The 6,796-nt window shown below is 42.3% G+C and overlaps 1 long non-coding RNA gene across 1 annotated transcript in view; it reads right to left on the minus strand.

Annotated features, from left to right (window-relative positions):
- Positions 1–382: 382 nt before the first annotated feature.
- LOC115031752 overlaps positions 383–6,796 on the minus strand; it is a 157,712-nt gene continuing 151,298 nt past the window's right edge. The window contains exon 5 of the long non-coding RNA XR_003837414.1: positions 383–952. This is a non-coding gene — a long non-coding RNA (uncharacterized LOC115031752). The remainder of the gene's footprint in view (positions 953–6,796) is intronic.

Raw genomic sequence — 6,796 nt, forward strand, 5'->3', positions numbered from 1 at the left:
CTTTAAGTTGATCAAAACTCACTGTACCCATTTGGCTGCAGAATGACTATTTCAGGAAGATTAATATTCTGTCCCAGCTGTGTTCTCAATTTAATGGACAGTTGAGGGGTTTTTTGTTTGCTTGTTTGTTTGTTGGTTTAAAAAAAAGCTCTTCTAGTTGTACTATTGATTAATGCTCTAAAAAGACAAAAATACCAAAAGAGTCTTGAAAGTGAAATAGAGATCACTGCCAGTGGATGAGGAGTTTCATAGCAAAGTAGTTGAGCTTCTTAAAAAAAATGATGCCTTTAAATAACTTTTTATTAATACAACTATTAAAGTAAAATGAACATATTCTTTAGCTAGCTGGGATATCCCAGTAATGTGGAAGTTATATGCCAGTATAAGGTTAGCTTTCTAAGTCACCTGCGACAAACAGATTCACTTATCTGCCAGAGTAAGTGCTACATAAGTCCTTAAAGGCTAAAAATGATCTTGGCTTCTCTTATAATGGAAAAAGGAGTCTAAAATGCTAAGAGGAAAAGAAATGGGAGGCAACCCCTGTAAATTTCCATCCTTTAAATACAGTGAGATTTAATAACGGTAAAATGCATGTGATTTAGGATGTAACACACAACTCCTCTGAACATATCATGCCCCCAAAGTAGTAGAATATACCCCTCTTCCTCTTTAATAAGTACAACGCAAAATATTTTTTTTTGAAATGAAACCATCAATATCTAAAAGCACGAAAGCCCGGCTGAGAACAGAGGAAGGCAAAACACCACACTTCCACGTGGAAAAGAACAAACCCAAACAAGCTAACCTCGGCAGAAAGAAAGGCACACAGCTGTTCCGCTCGCACATCTGCTTCTGGTGGTGACTGCGCTGGAGTCACTTGGCTTCCAAGTCAGGGTCCAGAGGGAAAGTACCGCCCCCTTCTGCTAGCACCGTGTTCAGCTCAGCGCCACCACTGGAGGAAAAAAAAAATCCATGTAATGAAGTGTTAACAGTAAAAGAGAAAATTCCTCATTTGAGTTTTTCTGAAAAGAATCCACACGCTGCAAGGGTTCCCTCTGGGAATCTTACTACCAGTGACCACCACTGGCATTCGCAACACTAAGCCAGCCTGCTTCAGCCCTGGGGGAAAGCTTTGCTGGCAGGACTAGTGCCTGCCAAAGATGCAGGAGAAGACAGACTGGGTGCTGTTGATTATCATCCAGCTCCCCACCCAACTCCCGAGGGCAAGAACCCCTGCCCAGCCCCCTCTCTGTACATCTTGCCCTCGCTAAAGGGTGGTGGGGTGAGTTACGGATGGACCCTACACTGTCCCAGCCCTTGACAAAACAGATGCTGTCAGCTGAGATACAAGCAGAATATGAAGATGTTCAAACCAAAGACTCCCCATAAGTAAGAAAGATTCTGGAGAGACACTAAAGTCCTCATGTGGAGCCTGTCATATACTGTTTTCAATGAACTAACATGGGATGGGGCTCACTTCCCCAAGAATTTTCCTTATTTTTATTCTGTCTGTCTCATAATTCAAGTAATGGACATAATATATCCGTGTGTGTGTGTATTCACACTACATTTCCATTTCACATGCAGGAATGATAAAAAGTCCAAGATGATTTCTACAAGGCCAAAGAAAAGATTGATAAGCCACTCAAGTCTACAGATGACTTGCTGGCCCCCACCCCCACCCCCACCCCATCCCTTTCTCCATGGGGACAGCCTGCCAGTAAGTGAGTTTGAAGGTTGTTTTCTGTTGTTGTGGGGGGGTTTTTTGGTTTTTTGGTTTTGTTTTGTTTTTGGTTCTGGGTTTTGTTTTGTTTTGTTTTGCCTCACTGGCATTAACAAATCAGTGGAAATGTACACTGCTTTGCTATAGAAGTAGGGTCTGTTTTCTATCCACACTCTCTCACCCTGGTTTGCTCTGGTTTTAGCAGTGAAAGGGGGGTGTCATCTTCCTGGGGGGCAAGTCTCCAGACCTCCAACTTTGACTACTCCTGGCAGAGCTGCCTGCTTCCACACAGCTCTCCTAGCCCAACGCCCCCCGCCCCCCACCAGCCTAATTAATCTATGTCTAAATGGAGCTGCAGTTGGCAGAGAAGCAGCAGTGTCAACGTGGAATAATCACTTGGACCTGAATCTGAGTTGTTTTCCATCCCTGACAACAAATAATGTTACTTCCCAGCCTGCAGGCCAAGAGCTGAAATGGGTTTATAATTTGCCTTCCAATCAATCTCTGAGTCTCTCTCAACCCCCTAAGTTTTCTCTTCTGTCTTTCAGCATGCAGGAAACAGCCTCAGAGACTCAATCTGGGGCAAGGTCTTTATTGATATCCTTAATGAATATTCTTTGCCTTCTAAGTAAAAAGGTGGAAATCTGCATAATCCCAAACCATGCTGGTTTACATAATGAAAACAAATAGACTGTCAGCTAGTAGCTCTGCAAGATCATTAATAAGCTCCGTCATTCTTCTCTCACCCCAGTGGCTGGAACAGCAACCTTCAGTCATTTCATATGCACCAAGTCATCCACATTCAGCCAGCCTCTAGACCCTGACACTAGGCAGGTTGGAATCAGAGGACAAACAGCTCAGCTTCTTCCTCCTTTCCTAGTAAAGGAACTCATTAAAACTCTGCTCCTGGGCTCTGGGAAGTGCATGGTCTCCTTAGTAATCCCAAGCCTCTTGTTCCTCCAAAGAGGAATCCTCTCTAGCTAGTAAAGAAAAAAAGTACGATACAAGAATGCAGAGTCGCCAGCAAAACCAAGAGCCGTGACCAGGATAGAAACAAAACAGCATAGTGAAAATTCTCAGAAGATTAACTAAATATGCTAAAGAGAATGGGATGTGTTCAGCCGGACACAGGCAATGAGCCCTCACCATACTATGGCACTGCTTAGGAAGACATTCAATAGCCACAACACGCGTATTATTTTTTTCCATTATTACAGAGGGGCAGAAGGAGGTTAAGAAATCTGCATGGTTAATATGTAGTAAAGCCAGGATTTTTTTTTAAACTTCCACAACAAAAAAATGCCGAAAAGAAAAGCAAGCTTGCCTCTTTGCAATACTTGACCCTGCCCACATAGGCACTGTTTGTGATTGGAATGTGAAATGCCCCAATAGGCTGACATATCTACATACTTAACCCCAGCTGTCAACTCTATTTGGGAAGGATGTGGAATTTTTAGGAAGTAGGGCCTCACTTCCTAAAGTAGAGGAAATGGATCCCTTTGTGTGAGACTTGAAGATTTATGGCCCAACCCCAATTCCTGTTTACTCTGCTTTCTTAGTGTGGATAAAATGTGACCAACACGCTGCTAGCTCCTGTCACCACTTCCCCTCTGCCCATCTACATGATCCCTTTCTATGATGAACCTTGAGAACTATAAATCAAAATCAACTCATTTCCCTTAAATTGCTTTTGCTAGGGTGTTTTATCCCAGTAACAAGAAATGAAACTAAGATACTAGTTTCTTATGTGGGTCTTTAGTAATGCAGGTGGGGTCCACAGTAGTTGGAGAAAAGCAAGAACCACTTAGATATTCCACCCGAATCTGTCACGGAAGCCTTGAGAACACAGTCTTCTCTGATTTACCCCATCTTTCCCCACCCCCACTTCTCCACCAACTAAATAATAAATAAATAAATAAATAAATAAATAAATAAATAAATAGATGGATGGATGGATGGAAATCTCAATGACAAAAACAAATGTTTTGATAATTCTTCCTGAATAACAGAAATAATATTACAGTATGGGAATGTGCCAAAAGTAAAATTAAAATCCAGTGAACACTTGAGAAGTATCAACACAGAGCTTTGCTTGTGGGATTCTGAAAGTGGCAAGGAAATTATCCCTTAGCCCTAATATGTGTGAGTTCCCTTCCATATCATCTGTAGCCCACTCTGGTTTTGACAGTTGAGCTCAGAGAGTGAGGATTAAGGAGAACCTGACGTGGCTTCACTTGTTTAAGTGATGGTGAGAAGATGGTGAAGAGAAAGATGGTATATCCTGTAGCTGCCAACGGCCACCGGTTACTGGGTTCCTAAAAGGAAAGCTGGGGATGGATGGGAAGGTCGGCAAGGGAAATACGATGAGCCAAGACAAAGTTCTCTGATCAAGGCTCAACTTTAATTCTTGAGTCTGATTTTTAAATGGGGAAAACTCATTCCCCACTTTGCCAGGATCTCATCAGGAAGACAAGCTCAGCTGTTCATCAGGTAATGGCTTCTTGCAGGAAGCTGCAGTTGTGGCAGGACAATAGACTGCACCTAGGTCAGAAGACCCCACCCTAGGTGGGCTAGCAGACTGTGGCAAACACAAGGTCTGATTCAGCCCGCTCAAGTTTGGGGGGAGGGCACAGTATCCCTGAGAAATCTAGAGAAAAACTGTACCTGTGGGTTTTGGACATTTTCTATCTGGGACTCTACAGATTGGGATATCCACCACCTCATTTATCCAAAGGAATAGAATTTGCCAACCATTCATTAGCACATTCTCTTCAAATAAACTAGTGTCTCAGATTTTCTTGTTTGGTTGGTTGGTTGGTTGGCTTTTTGGTGTTTTGTTTTGTTTTGTTTTGTTGCTGTGAAGAGACACCATGACCAAGGTAACACATAAAAGAAAACATTTAATTTGGGCTGGCTTACAGTTTCAAAAGTTCAGTCCATTATCATCATAGTGGGAAGCATGGCAGCATCCAGGCAGACATGGTGCTGGAAGAGTCAAGAGTTCTACATCTTGATACAACGGCAGCAGCAGGAGACTGTTCTCTGCAGGCATCCAGGAGAGAGGTCTTTTACCACTCTGGGCAGAACTTAAGCATAGGACCTCAAAGCCCACTCCCACAGTGATGTATTTCCTCCAGCAAGGTCACATCTCCTAATAATGCCACCTCTGTGGGCCAAGCATATTCAAACTGCCACAGCCAGCCAGCCTTTACTCCTGTTATGACAAGTCAACCTAAGAACTGTGACCACATTACAAGTAATGCTAGAGCCAGGCTAGTCAATACATCATTCCTTAGACAAGTCTGTCCCACTACCTGCTTCCAATGGTTTCAAAAACACAGCTTGGCCAAGACTGTGAAGATGCCTGAAGCTATAAGCCTTCCTCAGTCTACTCAAATTAAATATTCACACCTTCCATTCATCTAACCCATCATGTGTTTCAGACCCACTAATTGGTACAGTAAGGAGGAAGGACTTCAAGGTCTCTTCCCCTAAACATGGCAAATGCAGCAGAGAAAGCACACCAGTAACCTTGCCAAGCATCCACTGAGATTCCCATAGTGCACATGCAGAACCCTGCGTGACAACTTTCTAAATATGAGTCAGTGGAGTTCTCTGACTGATGGTATTTGGAGTCAGAGCTGGGACAGGATCAGCACTGTATGTTCAGCTTCTAAAATTATCATATTCCTCAAAACTATGTTTCGGGAAAGAAAGCACCCTTGGATGCTAAGCACTGCAAGAAGCATATATTTGTAACTGCATTCCTTCCACATTGGATAATTTGACTGTAAATAGTGTGATTTGGGCACAACTGATTTCCAAAGCCATGATCCCCACACCCAGAGGTTACTCTACGCTATTCTGTGAAATGAAAAACAGGATGAACGTTGTGTCCCTCATTCAGAAAACACAGATACACATTGAGAAAATATCTTCATAATTCTTCCATGAGAGTAGGCCACACTCAATTCCTGCATTGCAGTTTCTCACTTTGATCAACGGAGATAATCTTGTGTAACCCAATTAAACTGTTTAATCATCTGCTGTTCCTTTAATACACAGGGTGAAGGGCCAGATAAATGGCTCAGCAGTTAAGAGTGCCTTGTTGCCCTTGAAGAAGACCTGTGTTCAGTTCCCAGGACCTATCTGGTAAGTCACAGCCAGTCATGAATCCAGTCCAGGGAATCTGAAATCCTCTCCTGGCCTCTGCATGCACCAGGCATACACATGGTACACACGTGCACATGCAAGCAAAACACTCATTCACACCATATAAAATAAGTAAATCTTAAAAAGAAATAATAAAATGTGAACTATCTTCATGAGAAAACACTAATGTGTAGAAAAATCAAAGTATTTGAGATCACATGGCAATTAGAAACAAATTATGGGGTTTTTTGGGAGTGGGTGCATAAATACAGAGATGCTAAATGACAGTAAAGTCAGAACTATAACTAAGTGTTGTTGTTGTTTTTTTTTTTTTAAAGGAAATGTAAGTCTTCCTGTTTGCTGTCTCTCAAAGATGAACACCAGCAAATGTTCCTCCTAAAGAGAGCTCTTTCCAAGGAGCAGTCTGTAACACTGTTGCTATATCCACACTAACCAACCACTCACTGAACTAGACATACTCCCCCTTCTGGACTGGCTCTGCTCAATTTAATAGCATCCAAGATGTGAAGGAGGTGTGAACAGTGCAGTAGGGGAATCTGCAACATTTAATCTAATCCAGAACAAGAGATCTGCCCTGTTATGTATGTAGGTGGCTAAGATTTTAGGCAAGTCCTATGGGTGTCTAGTTCAAGGTCTGTGAAATGAAGGGTTGGGACCACATTACTGGTTCTCAGTGAGAGAGCATGAGCCTTGACTGTTGATCTCCAGCCCAGCTGAAAATTCTTGTCTAAAATTAGTTACAGTGGAAGAAGCTGAAAGAAAAAGAGGGATGTGTGAAAACGTTATGATTACAAGATGGGGGCTTCAGAGAAACTAAGAGAAATTATGAATCAAATGGATCTGGCAGATATCTACAGAACATTCTATCCTAAAACAAAAGGATATACCTTCTTCTCAGCA

The sequence above is a fragment of the Mus caroli genome, chromosome 8, assembly GCF_900094665.2.
Source record: "Mus caroli chromosome 8, CAROLI_EIJ_v1.1, whole genome shotgun sequence".
Lineage (NCBI taxonomy): Eukaryota > Metazoa > Chordata > Mammalia > Rodentia > Muridae > Mus > Mus caroli.